The sequence below is a fragment of the Chiloscyllium plagiosum genome, chromosome 10, assembly GCF_004010195.1.
Source record: "Chiloscyllium plagiosum isolate BGI_BamShark_2017 chromosome 10, ASM401019v2, whole genome shotgun sequence".
NCBI classification, from domain to species: Eukaryota; Metazoa; Chordata; class Chondrichthyes; order Orectolobiformes; family Hemiscylliidae; genus Chiloscyllium; species Chiloscyllium plagiosum.
In genome coordinates this window covers 53,166,523-53,181,602 of record NC_057719.1, presented here as the reverse complement: position 1 = coordinate 53,181,602, position 15,080 = coordinate 53,166,523, and positions in this window count along the sequence as shown.

The following is a 15,080-nucleotide window of genomic DNA, read 5'->3' as shown; positions in this document are numbered from 1 at the left end:
AATAATGCCCTCCACTCCCTGCGGCGCCCACCTCTCCCTGAACAACTCCAGGGGGTTGGTGGACACCGCGTGCTCCTTCTCCAAGGACACCCGGGCTCTAACGTAACCGCGGAAGAGGGGCAGGCAGTCGGCCCTAACAACCCCCTCCACGGCCCGCTGCCTCGACCTGTTGATGGCCAGTTTGGCCAGGCCCAGGAGCAGACCCACGAGGAGGTCTTCAGACCTGCCCTCCCTCCTCCGTACCGGATGCCCGAAGATCAGGAGCGTGGGACTGAAGTGCCAAAAGCAGAGGAGGAGGTTTTTAAGAAAATCGAAAAGGGAGTGCAAAAGCCCACACCCAATATATACATGGTCCACGGACTCCAGAGCGCGACAGAACAAGCAGTTGGGCTGGAAGTCCGTGAACCACCACAATCTGCGGTTGCAGGGGACCGCTGCGTACAGCACCCTCCACCCCATATCCCTGAGAGAAAGGGGGAGGACTCCCATGTAGAGAGCCCACACAATCCTGTTTATATCTGTCAGCCAGGGCTCCCTGAGTGGACCAGATTAACAGTCCCAATCAGGGAACACATATTCTGTAAGATCCACCTGGCTAATCATATTATAATCACTATAGCTGTAAGCTGTTGCTTTTCAACAATAAATCAGAAATTTTATCATTTGTGAACGAGTTAGTCTGTACTTGCTTCGAGGAGGTGAAAAATATCTGGAGAAGACAGATTGAAGTGCTGGCAAGCAAAAAAGATCATCTCAGAGAACCCTATGAACAGAGGCCATTGAAGTTTTTCCGTAGTCATTTTCTCTACCCACCCATAACACTGATGGTTTTATCTGTCTGTGATTATCTGTGTGTATAGAGGGATAGAATTGCATGTTGATACTTTTAGTTGTTACTTGTAGCTGGAATTTATTAACAATAATAATAACAATTCATGTTAAGTACAGAAACTCTGCTCCATATGTTCCATTTGCCTGTGTCCAAACAACGAGGGAAATCCAAACTTTTGCATACTTTGTTAAAATATTTAAAATGTGTAATTCTGGGAATAGCAGAGCTCAATATCTAGCATGCTACTCCAATGACACATGAAAAAATGCTTGTTTGAAAGATTGGAATTACCATGCCATTTTGAATTATTTTGTAATTATCATGATTATCAGGCCTGAAGCAGAAACTATTCAACTTTGCTCCCAAGCACTAATTAAAGCAACGTTCAGACAGTGGTACGCGTGGGTTCATCATACACAATTCCGGTGAAGGTGTTGACTGCTATGGTTGGTATTGAACAACACATTACAGAATGCTTATCGATTGACGGAGATAGTTTTTTGGATACATCCCAAAGGTCCTACTCAGCAATCTCAGAGGAAGTGAGTTACCCTGTAGTCATAAAGGGAAAGGAATACACAGCCTCCTAATGCTTCTGACCCTATCCTCTGCTGTAATTGATGCTGCTCTACCTGGCCTTGTCATCTTACCCCTGCAGACCAATCAGAATCCCTGGTAAGATGCTGATGACAAAGAACTTTCTCCAGATGGCTCAAAATAGCATAGCAATGACCTTTATTGGGTAATTTCTCATTAAGTTTACAGAGTAAGTGTTGCTTAAGTGTTGGTGAAGTCTTGACAATGTGTTTCAGAAGGTGTCTTAATGTAGAGTCATAGAGTCATACAGCACGGAAACAGACCCTTCGGTCCAACTCGTCCATGCTGACCAGGTATTTGAAATTAATCTAGTCCCAACTGTCAGCGTTTGGCCTATATCCCTTCCATTTCATTTACCCATCCAGGTGCCTTTTAAATGCTGAAATTGTACCAGCCTTCATCACATCATCTGGCAGCTCCTTTCATATACACACCACCATCTGCATGAAAACATTGTCCCTTAGATCCCTTTTAAATCTTTCACCGCTCACCTTAAACTTACACCTTCTAGTTTTGAATTCACCTACCCTTCGATATTCACCCTATCCATGCCCCTCATGATTTTATAAAACTCTATAAGATCACTCTTCACCCTCCAATTCTCCAGGGAAAAGAGCCCCAGCCTATTCAACCTCTCTTTATAGCTCAAACCCTCCAACCCTGGCAACATATTTGTGAATCTTTTCTGCTGCCTTTCAAGTTTAACAACATCTTCCCTACTGCAGGGAGACCAGAATTGAATGTAGCATCCCAAAAGTGCTGTATCCAATGTGCTGTATAGCCACAACATGACATCCCAACTCCTCTACTCAATGCACTGACCAATAAAGGTGAGCATCCCAAATGAAGTATTTTTTTTAACTATTGGCACTGTGCAGCGGAGTTCTAATTTACAATACTATTCTTTTTAAGGAGAGGCTGAAATAATCAGCAAAACTGCATCCACTCCCAAGCTGATCTCTTGTAAGGGACAACATTGAAGAGTTTGTCATCAAAATACAATGCAATTTCTTTACTTAACACTAGTCAAATTCCATTTGGTAGTCAGTTGTTTAACATGGCTCTTGCTGATCATTCCCAGAGCTGGCCTTAGCTCCTTTACCACATTGCCTCCTGGATGAAAAAGCCATTTCAGTTTAAGATCCATTTTTGGACACCTCTTTATTGCCAAATATATTCCACAAAGGAGGACACCAAAGAAAGCAACATCTAAACTAATCTATTTCTTGACATAGACCAGCAGGGATAATCAATGTGAAGACATCAAGTTAAACATAATATGCAATATGGAAAGTAACTAGACAGAAAATGGTGTCACAGATCATCCACAATTAAGGATGAGACTTTAGAGCATCAGGTTCCCACTTTGAATGAGAAGTTAGCAACCTGAATGATAACTGTTGTTCTTAGGTGTTGGCTAATTTTGCTGATTTTCAGCATACACTGTCTCAGTTCAACATGACTAACCAGCAACACAAAATAAAAACAGAAATGCTGTCAGAACGGCTGCGTTTCTCTCGCACCTTGTGCTTTTATTTCTGATTTCCAGCATCTGCAATGTTTTGCTTTTATCAGCTGAAATTGAGTTGCTGGTTGAAACATTTGAACCAATTATGAGATTTACAAGGTTTACAGTGCAAAATTACAGGAAACAACATCTGACTTGAAACTATATCAGAGTTGGGAAAAGGAAGGAATTCATCTGATGAAAAATGGCAAAGTCATATACCCATAGGAACAATGATTAGGTAAACTTTGAACTGATGAGTTGTTGTGAAGAAAATGAAGTGAAGAAGAGAATCCTTCATGAGAAGTCTACAGCTGACACAATTCCCTGAATAAACTGTGTATCATTATGACTGCCATTTCCTGTATGATTTAAAGTTCTGGTGACATGTAACAATTGCCCTTCACATGGTATGTGAAACAATTTTTTGAGACATACATCCACTTGTCCTTTGCCTTCTATTCTCTGTTACATTTTCATTAAGGAGGGTCTGAAGACTTGCTGAAGTTAACTGTGGTGGCTGCAAAAGTGACCACTGATCCAAGCTGAGCTAACAAGTGACATACAAACTCAGACTAACATTAGAATGGAGATGTGTTGAATTTTGAAGAAGAAATTACAATGAACCTGTGGTTTCTTTATTTCTGTACAAGACTTTGTAATGCAGTGTAAAGATTGAAAGGGTGTTGTACCCCTTCAAGGCAGGAAAAAAACTAGACAGCAAAGCTTTGTTGTGAATTGAGACAAAGCCAGGACATGTTTATTAAGATCTCAGAAGCTATTCAATATCCTGAACAGTGAATTACAATTTGGGTTATATTATGCTATCTGTATTAAGTTCTAGGCTGTAGAGTGCTCAATTTTTTTTGTAGCTTTGACCTTCTGGACACCAAGTCTTTCATTCTCACTCTCTCACTCTGTCTCATTCTCTCACACTCACACACTCTCCTATAGATGGTCTTTTCCTGCTGCATATAGAATCCCTTTTATCCTGACACTTATCCAATTCACTCATCTTTAGCGCCATGTGTGAAAACACCTTCCTTTACCAACTAAGAATAGTTTGTGGCTGTTGTTAATTTTACATACTTACACAAGTAATGTCCTTTATACGTTGCAATGTATCTCAAAGCATTCACGTGCAATGGTTTTTAATCATGTAGAGAGAGAGGGAGACAGCCAAACTCTTCAGTACAGAGTCATTGACATGTACAGCATGGAAACAGACCCTTTGGCCCAACTTGTCCATGCCGACCAGATATCTTAAATTAATTTAGTCTCATTTGCCAACACTTGGCTCATATCTCTCTAAACCCTTCCTATTCACATATTCATCCAGATGTCTTTTAAATGTTGTAATTGTACCAGCCTCCACCATTTCCTCCGGCAGCTCATTTCATACACACACCACCCTCTGCATGAAAAAATTGCCCCTTAGATCCCTTTTAAATTTTTCACCTCTCAATTTAAAACACATGTCCTCTAGTTTTGGACTCCCCCACCCCAGGTAAAATACCTTGTCTATTTACCCTATCCAAGTCCCTCATGATTTTATAAACCTCTGTAAGGTCATCCTTCAGCTTTAACGTTTAAGGGGAAATAATCCCAGTCCATTCAGGCTCTCTCTAAAACTGTCTCTAATCCTGGCAACATCCATGTAAATCTTTTCTGAACCCTTTCAAGTTTCACAATGTCCTTCTGATAGCAGGGACACCAGAATTGCATACATTATTCCAAAAGTGGCTTAACAATGTCCCGTATTGCTGAAACATGATCTCCTAATTCCTATACTCAATGCTCTACCAATAAAGAAAGCACACCAAATGCCTTCTTCACTACCTGTCTACCTGCGCCTCCACTTTCAAGGAGCTATGTACCTCTTCAAGGTCTCTTTGTTCAGCATCACTGCCTGGGACTTTACCATTAAATGTATAAGTCCCACCATGACTTGCCAGTCCAAAATGCAGCACCTCACATTTCTCTAAATTAAACTCCATCTGCCACTCCTCAGCCCATTAGCCCATCTAATCAATATCCTGTTGTAATCAGAAATAAACTCTGACTTAGTATGGGTCACCCGGGAATAAATGAAAACAAATTGAGGATATCTACTCCTGCATGTATAGCCTGTCGTAGTTGAAAAAGTTAGCAGCATTTTATACACCATTTTGTCTTACATGTTATGATTCAACATCAAATTACTTTGTCTCTTGCTTTTTGTTATCCACATACCTTAGTGAGGATAGTTCAATCTGATTGATTGATCACATTTGTCTTGCTTAACCATCACGTCATTCACAGCTCTCCTCTAGAGGGCGGTGAATTCAAATAGATGTCAAAAGAGTGGAAACCTCAGTTTACAAACCTACTCAAATTCTGTATACGGCTTGGTATGGGGTAGACGTTGAAAGCCATTTCTTCACTGCTCACTGGTATCATGGGGCCAATCAGTCTCTTAATGCCCAAGAGATAAAAAGCAACAGTGACAGTTCTTCTACCTCATGCTTGTCAATGTTAGTCTGCAATGTACTGATGACATTCTGCCAGTGCCATCTCGTTACACATGGTTCGTGAGACCACTTCACCCTTTTCCTCCCTTTGTACTTTGCAGCATTTCTTTCCGTTGTTGCATTTCGTCCACAGAGGAGCTGAAGGCCATACTCACTGAAGTTGCCAAGTTTAAGGAAGGATTTCTTCCCTTGATAGTTTATTTTTGTGTTACAACAGCTAACAGTAGCGTGGAGATATGCTGAGTGTTGGAGAAGAACTTGTATTTAGCCTATGTTTGCTTTATTTTTGCATACAAATTTGTCACACCTTTACACATTTTCCAAATATAACCCGCAGCCGTATGGCAATGGTTAGATTAGCCAGGAAGGTTTACTCGGTTCAGTCTTAAAAAAACAAATATAACTGTATGGTTTACCATAAGTCTATAATCGTTTTGGCTAGATGCAATGTATCATCACATAAGAGCTCGTATTTCAAACTGAAAAAAAATCAAATAATGTTATCAACAAAAATTAGATAAATTTTCATCTTACAGATCAAAGGAATTAAATCAGAATGATTGTTTAAAGGTCATCAGTTTTACTACAATTGACAGGATCGCAGGACTATCAAATTGATTAGTTTGGGTTCAAGCAGATAATTAAATATTGACACTTGAAAATTTCCCAGATACAGCATTATCTTTATAGCATTGAACTGAGAAATATAGCTATATAAACAGAGAAAAACATTCTGGAAAGATAACAAGTGGAACAGAAAATTACACAGATTTCTGACAGAATGAATCATAATTATAAATTTATTCATGTACTGCAGTATATCTGTGTAAAGATATGAAAATCAATTTCTCATGGAAGGGAGTCTTGCCAATTTTCATTCTCACAGTAGCTGTGTATTAACTCTTACAAATGCTTTGCTATTAAACCTGTCATCCAAGATTTCAGTTTACCCAAGGATCTGTCTTCTTATAGTGTGGAGAATTTTAATTTGATTTGCAGTTAATGTGTGAGCTTGAGAAAAAGCACAAGTAAAGTTTGATAAATATTTAATTGTGATATCCTGCTTCAAGGATCTAATGTAACAAGTATAGAGTTATAAAAGATGCTTTAACTACAGGACATAGAAAATTACTTTGCTAAGAAATGTTACATTTGAGACCAGGATTAAAATTTCTCCAGATTTCTTCCCAGAAGCAACAATTCAGAGTATGTGCATCGAAGCGTTTGAACTATTCAATGGTGAGTTTCAAATAATTCATAAACAACTTACAAAAGTATGTAGTCAGGTGGTACAGCAGTAAGACATACAATTTACCATCTGCTGGTCCTGCTGGCTGAAGAGCAGGAGACTGCAGGGGAATGATCAAATCTGATACCCAAAAATATGATGGATTCTATTGATTTAGTTTTTATAAAGAACATTCCTCTTGATCCTTTGATGCTGTTTCCTTCACCTCAAGTAAACATGCCTCATCGGTTAAATGATTACTGGGTATCTTTACAATCAGCGTTCAGCCTCTAAAAATAGTTTGGCATGTTCAGATAGACAAAGTGCTTCATTCAGTGCATCATTATCACCTGTCCTGTAAGGCTAGGTTAGGTGTGGATGGTTTGTGATTTAATGTAAAAATACCATCAGGAATTCAATGCCAGTCCTGACTGAGGTCACTCTAAAGAAGTTCCTTTCTCAGCATCACCCCTTACTTGTGAAACTCTGGTTGAACTAGCCACTGGACATCTCTCTCTCTAATGACAGGGTGGCCTATGGCTCCCTGGGACTATGCTAACTGCCACTTTTCCAAATCTGACAATACAGAGATCATTCTGCCTCAACTCTGTCTTTGGGACAGGCAAGCCCTCAGCAATTATTAACACAGCTCAAAGAATAAAGTAGGTGTAGTTGAATGCAAGCAAAACAATACAAAGCAGCATATTATAATTCACAGTGGCCAAACTAGAATTAGGTTTTGTTGTTATAGAATAAATATTTATTGTCATGTAAATCTAAATACAGGGATACAAGAGTACAGCAGTAGAAAAGTAGAAAATGTCATCATTCCCAGTGCCATCGTAGATACCTAGGCACAAATCTTAGCTGCAAAATAGAAACAAAAAGAAATAAAGTAAAAAAGTTCAACATGACAGTTATTCTTTAGCCATGGCCTTGCAGATGCTCTGTGCTTGGCTTTTCTCATGAGGGCTTGCACTCCCCACGAGGGCTCATTGTCTCCTTGTGCTGGACTTGTTCCCTCCCCTGCCCTGGGCTCCTTCTCTCCCCCTGCCCTGGGCTCATTCCCTCCCCTGCACTGTGCTCACTCTCTCTTTCCCACACTGGGCTCCTTCTCTCCCCCTGCACAGGGCTCACTCTCTTCCCCGCACTGGGCTCACTCTCTTCCCCTCACTGGGCTCACTCTCTCTTCCCCACAATGTGCTCCTTCTCTCCCCACACTGGGCTCATTCTTTCCCCACACTGGGCTCATTCTTTCCCCACACTGGGCTCATTCTCTCCCCACACTGGGCTCACTCTCTCCCCCGCACTGGGTTCACTATCTCTCCCACACACTGAGCACACTCTCTCCCCTGCCCTGGGCTCCTTCTCTCCCCCGCACTGTGCTCACTCTCTTCCCTGCACTGAGCTCATTCTCTCTCCCCCACACTGGGCTCCTTCTCACCCCTGCACTGAGATCGGTCTCTACCCCACACTGGGCTCACTCTCTACCCCACACTGGGAGATCGGTCCTACCCCACACTGGGCTCACTCTCTACCCCACACTGGTCTCATTCTCTCCCCACACTGGGCTCCTTCTCTCCTCGCACTGGGCTCACTCTCTTCCCCACACTGGGCTCACTCTCTCTTCCCCGCACTGGGCTCCTTCTCTCCCCACATTGGGCTCATTCTTTCCCCACACAGGGCTCATTCTCTCCCCACACTGGGCTCACTCTCTCCCCCACACTGGGTTCACTATCTCTCCCTCACACCGGGCTCCTTCCCTCCCCCGCACTGGGCTCACTCTCTCTTCCACACACTGGGCTCACTCTCTCCCCTGCCCTGGGCTCCTTCTCTCCCCTGCACAATACTCACTCTCTTCCCCGCACTGAGCTCCTTCTCACCCCTGCACTGAGATCGCTCTCTACCCCAAACTGGGCTCACTCTCTACCCCACATTGGGCTCATTCTCTCCCCACACTGGGCTCACTCTCTCCCCCACACTGGGTTCACTATCTCTCCCTCACACCGGGCTCCTTCCCTCCCCCGCACTGGGCTCACTCTCTCTTCCACACACTGGGCTCACTCTCTCCCCTGCCCTGGGCTCCTTCTCTCCCCTGCACAATACTCACTCTCTTCCCCGCACTGAGCTCCTTCTCACCCCTGCACTGAGATCGCTCTCTACCCCACACTGGGCTCACTCTCTACCCCACACTGGGCTCATTCTCTCCCCACACTGGGCTCACTCTCTCCCCCACACTGGGTTCACTATCTCTCCCTCACACCGGGCTCCTTCCCTCCCCCGCACTGGGCTCACTCTCTCTTCCACACACTGGGCTCACTCTCTCCCCTGCCCTGGGCTCCTTCTCTCCCCTGCACTATGCTCACTCTCTTCCCCGCACTGAGCTCCTTCTCACCCCTGCACTGAGATCGCTCTCTACCCCACACTGGGCTCACTCTCTACCCCACACTGGGCTCATTCTCTCCCCACACTGGGCTCACTCTCTCCCCCACACTGGGTTCACTATCTCTCCCTCACACCGGGCTCCTTCCCTCCCCCGCACTGGGCTCACTCTCTCTTCCACACACTGGGCTCACTCTCTCCCCTGCCCTGGGCTCCTTCTCTCCCCTGCACTATGCTCACTCTCTTCCCCGCACTGAGCTCCTTCTCACCCCTGCACTGAGATCGCTCTCTACCCCACACTGGGCTCACTCTCTACCCCACACTGGGCTCATTCTCTCCCCACACTGGGCTCACTCTCTCCCCCACACTGGGTTCACTATCTCTCCCTCACACCGGGCTCCTTCCCTCCTCACACTGCGCTCACTCTCTTCCCTGCACTGGGCATGATCTCTCCCCATGCACTGGGTTTGTTCTCTCCCCCGCACTGAGCTCGCATTCTCTCCTGCACTGGACTCGTTCTTTCTCCCCCCACTGGGCTCACAATCTTCCCCGCACTGGGTTCATTCTCTTCCTGCACTGGGCTCATTCACTCCCCCGCACTGGACTTGTTATGTCCCCCGCACTGGACTCAATCTGTCCCCTGCACTAAGCTCATTATGTCACCTGCACTGGGCTTGTTCTCTCCCCCTGCACTGGGCTCGTTCTCTCCCTCACACTGTGCTCATTTATTCCCCTGAACTGGGTGTGTTCTTTCCCCTACACTAGACTTACTCTCTCCTGTGCACTGGGCTCACTCTCTCCCCTGCACTGGGCACGATCTCTTCCCCGCACTGGGTTTGTTCCCTCCCCCGCACTGGGCTCATTCTCTCCCTGCATGGGGCATGTTCTCTCCCCTGCATTGGGCTCTCTCTCTCTCTCCCCCACACTGAGCTCACTCTCTCCACCGCATTGGGCTTACTCTGTCCCACGCACTGGGCACGATCTCTTCCCCGCACTGGGTTCGCGCTCTCTCCTGCATTGAGCTCATTCTCTCTCCCCGCACTAGGCTCATTGTCTTCCCATCACTGGGTTCATTCTCCTCCCGAACTGGGCTCGAACTCTCCCCTGCACTGAGCTCATTATGTCACCTGCACTGGGCTTGTTCTCTCCCATGCACTGGTTTTGTTCTCTGCCTTGCACTGAGCTTGTTCTGTCCCTGTGCTCTTCCTGTTCACACCCAACACTGGGCTCACTCTCTCCCTTGCACTGGGCTGCATCTCTCCCCTGCACTGGGCTGCATCTCTCTCCTGCACTGGGTTCGATCTCTCCCCTGCACTAGGCTCGCACTCTCCCTCGCACTATGCTCATTCTATCCTGTGCAGTGGATTTGTTCTGACTCCAGAACAGGGCTCACTCTCTCCTCTGCACTGATCTCGTTCTCTCTCTCGCATTGGGCTTGCACTTATCCCAGCACTGGGCTCACTCTCTCCCCAGCATGGCCTCACTCTCTCCTCCACACTGGACTTGTTCTGACCTCCACACTGGGCTTGTTCAATCACTCCCCTACATTGGGCTCATTCTTTCCCCGCACTGGGCTCCTGCTCTCTCCTGCACTGGGTTCGTTCTTTCCCCCCATACCGTGCTCCTCCTGTCCCCCGCACTGGGCCCGCGCTCTCCACTGCACTGGGTGCGCTCTCCCCAATACTGAGCTCCTTCTCTCCCCTGCACTGGGTTTGTTCTCTCCCTACATTAGGATTGTTCTCTCCTCCAGCATTGGGCTTGTTCTCTCTCCCCAGCACTGGGCCCTTTCTCTCTCCCCAGCACTGGGCTCTTTCACTTACCCCAGCACTAGGCTTGTTCTCTCCCCGCACTGAGCTCATTATGTCACCCGCACTGGGCTTTTCTCTCCCTTGCACTAGATTCGGTCTCTCCCCCGTACTGGACTCATTCTCTCCCTAGAATGAGGATATTCTCTACCCACACTGGGCATGTTCACCCCTCGCACTCTCCCCTGCACTGGGCTCGTCCTCTCTTCCCGCACTGGGCTCGTGCTCTCTTCTGCACTGGGCTCACTCTCTCTTCTGCACTGGACTAATTCTGTCCCCTGAATTGGGCTCATTCTCTTCCCCGCACTGGGCTTGTTCAGTGTCCCACACTGAGCTCACTCTCTCCCCTGCACTGGGCTCACTCTCTCCCCCACACTGGGCTCATTCTCTCCCTCGCACTGGGCTCATTCTCTCCACTGCACTGGTCTCATTCTGTCTGCAACTCTGAGCTCATTCTCTCCCTTACACTGGGCTCTTTCTCTCTCCTGCACGGTCTCGTTTAGTCTCCCACACTGGGCTCATTCTCTCCCCTACACTGGGCTCATTCTCTCCCCTGCATTGGTCTTGTTCAGTGTCACACACTGAGCTCATTCTCTCCCCCGCACTGGTCTCGTTCAGTGTCCCACACTGAGCTCATTCTCTCCATTGCACTGGTCTCGTTCAGTGTCCCACACTGGGCTCACTCTCTCCCCTGCACTGAGCTCACTCTCTCCCCTGCACTGGGCTTACTCTCTCCCCTGCACTGGGCTCATTCTCTCCCCTGCACTGGGTTCACTCTCTCCTTCACAATTGGCTCACTCTCTCCCCCAAACTGGGCTCACTCTCTTTCCTGCACTAGGCTCTTTCTCTGCCCTGCACTGGGCTCATTCTCTCCCTACACTGAGCTCATTCTCTTCCCCACATTGGTCTCATCCAGTGTCCCACACTGAGCTCATTCTCTCCCCTGCCCTGGGCTCACTCTCTCCCCGGCACTGGCCCATTCTCTGCCCTGCACTGAGCTCATTCTCTCCCCCGCTGGGCTCGTTCTCTTCACAGCACTGGGCTCGTTCTCTCCCCTGCACTGGGCTCGCTCTCACCCCTGCACTGGTCTCATTCAGTGTCCCACACTGCTTGCACTGATCTTATTTAGTCTCCCACACTGAGCTCATTCTCTGCCCTGCACTGGGCTCATTCTCTCCCTACACTGGGCTCATTCTCTTCCCCACATTGGTCTCATCCAGTGTCCCACACTGAGCTCATTCTCTCCCCTGCACTGGTCTAATTCTCTCCCCTGCACTGGTCTCATTCTCTCCCCCACATTGGTCTCATTCTCTCCCCCACATTGGTCTCATTCTCTCTCTTGCACTGATCTTATTTAGTCTCCCACACTGAGCTCATTCTCTCCTTGCACTGGGCTCACTCTCTCTCCCTGCACTGGGCTCATTCTCTCCCCTGAACTGGGTTAAATCTCTTCTTCACACTGGGCTCACTCTCTTCCCCACACTGAGCTCACTCTCTCCCCTGCCCTGGGCTAACTCTCTCCCCGGCACTGGCCCATTCTCTGCCCTGCACTGAGCTCATTCTCTCCCGCGCTGGGCTCGTTCTCTTCACAGCACTGGGCTCGTTCTCTCCCCTGCACTGGGCTCGCTCTCACCCCTGCATTGGTCTCATTCAGTGTCCCACACTGAGCTCATTCTGTCTCTTGCACTGATCTTGTTTAGTCTCCCACACTGAGCTCATTCTCTCCCCTGCACTGGCCTCGTTCAGTGTACCACACTGGGCTCACTCTCTCCCCTGCACTGGGCTTGCTCTCTCCCCTGCACTCGGCTCACTCTCTCCCTTGCACTCGGCTCACTCTCTCCCCTGCACTCGGCTCACTCTCTCCCCTGCACTTGGCTCGCTCTCTCCCCTGCACTGGGCTCACTATCTCCCCTGCACTGGGCTCATTCTCTCCCACACTGGGCTCATACTCTCCATGACACTGGGCTTGATCTCACCCTATACTGGGCTCATTCTCTCCCCTGCATTGGTCCCGTACAGTCTCCCACACTGGGCTCATTCTCTCCAACGCACTGGGCTCAGTCTCTCCCCTGCACTGGTCTCGTTCTGTCTCCCATACTGAGCTCAATCTCTCTGCAACACTGGGCTCTCGTTCAGTGTCCCACACTGAGCTCATTCTCTCCCTTGCACTGGTCTTGTTCAGTGTCCCACACTGAGCTCATTCTCTCCCCGACACTGGGCTCTCTCTCTCCTCTGCACTGGGCTTACTCTCTCCCCTGCACTGGGCTCATTCTCTCCCCTGCACTGGGTTCACTCTCTCCTTCACACTTGGCTCACTCTCTCCCCCAAACTGGGCTCATTCTCTTTCCTGCACTTGGCTCTTTCTCTGCCCTGCACTGGGCTCGCTTTCTCCCTTGCATTGGCTCATTCTCTCCCAACTCTGGGCTCAATCTCTCCCCTACATTGCGCTCATTCTCTCCCCTACATTGCGCTCATTCTCTCCGTACACTGGGCTCATTCTCTCCCCTGCACTGGTCTCATTCAGTGTCCCACACTGGGCTCATTCTCTCCCCCGCACTGGTCTCATTCAGTATCCCACACTGAGCTCATTCTCTCTCTTGCACTGATCTTATTTAGTCTCCCACACTGAGCTCATTCTCTCCCTTCCACAGGGCTCACTCTCTCTCCCTGCACTGGGCTTATCTCTCCCCCACACTGAGCTCACTCTCTCCCCTGCACTGGGCTCACTCCCTCCCCCGCACTGGGCTCATTCTCTCCCTACACTGGGCTCATTCTCTCCCCCGCATTGGTCTCATTCAGTGTCCGACACTGAGCTCATTCTCTCCCTTGCTCTGGGCTCACTCTCTCCCTGCACTGGGTTCAATCTCTTCTTCACACTGGGCTCACTCTCTCCCCCACACTGTGCTCACTCTCTCCCCTGCACTGAGCTCATTCTCTCCCCTGCACTGGTCTTGTTCAGTGTCCCACACTGAGTTCTTTCTCTCCCCTGCATTGGTCTCATTCAGTATCCCACACTGAGTTCATTCTCTCCCCTGCACTGAGCTCACTCTCTCCCCTGCACTGGGCTCATTTTCTGCCCTGCACTAAGCTCATTCTCTCCCGTGCTGGGTTCGTTCTCTCCACGGCACTGAGCTCGTTCGCTCCCCTGCACTGGGCTCACTCTCTCTCCTGGACTGGGCTTGTTCTCTGTCTACACTGGGCTCATTCTCTACTCTGCACTGGTCTCGTTCAGTGTCCCACACTGAGCTCATTCTTTCCCCTGCACTGGTCTCGTTCAGCACTGAGCTCATTCTTTCCCCTGCACTGGTCTCGTTCAGTGTCCCACACTGAGCTCATTCTCTCCCCCGCCCTGAGCTTGTTCTCTCTCTACACTGGGCTCATTCTCTCCCCTACACTGTGCTTATTCTCTCCCCTACACTGGGCTTATTCTCTCCCCTACACTGGGCTTATTCTCTACCCTGCATTGGTTTCATTCTATCTCCTAGACTGAGCTCATTCTCACACCCGCACTGGTCCCGTTCACTGTCCCACCCTGAGCTCATTCTCTCCCCCTGCTCTGGGCTCGTTCAGTGTCCCACACTGGGCTAATTCACTCCCCTGCACTGGTCTCGTTCAGTGTCCCACCCTGAGCTCATTCTCTCCTCCTGCTCTGGGCTCTTTCAGTGTCCCACACTGGGCTAATTCTCTCCCCTGAACTGGTCTCGTTCAGTGTCCCACACTGAGCTCATTCTCTCCCCTGTACTGGTCTCATTCAGTGTCCCACACTGAGCTCACTCTCTCCCCTGCATTGCGCTCACTCTCTCCCCTGCACTGGGCTTGCTCTCTCCCCTGCACTGAGCTCATTCTCTCCCCTGCACTGGGCCCATTGTCTCCCTACATTGGGCTCATTCTCTCCCCTCGACTGGGCTCATTCTCTCCCCTGCATTGGTCTCGTTCAGTCTCCCACACTGGGCTCACTCTCTCCCCTACACTGGGCTAATTCTCTCCCCGCGTTGGTCTCATTCAGTCTCCCACACTGGGCTCATTCTCTCCCCTACACTGGGCTCATTCTCTCCCCTGCACTGGTCTCGTTCTGTCTCCCATACTGAGCTCAATCTCTCTGCAACACTGGGCTCTCGTTCAGTGTCCCACACTGAGCTCATTCTCTCCCCTGTACTGGTCTCATTCAGTGTCCCACACTGAGCTCACTCTCTCCCCTGCACTGGGCTCACTCTCTCCC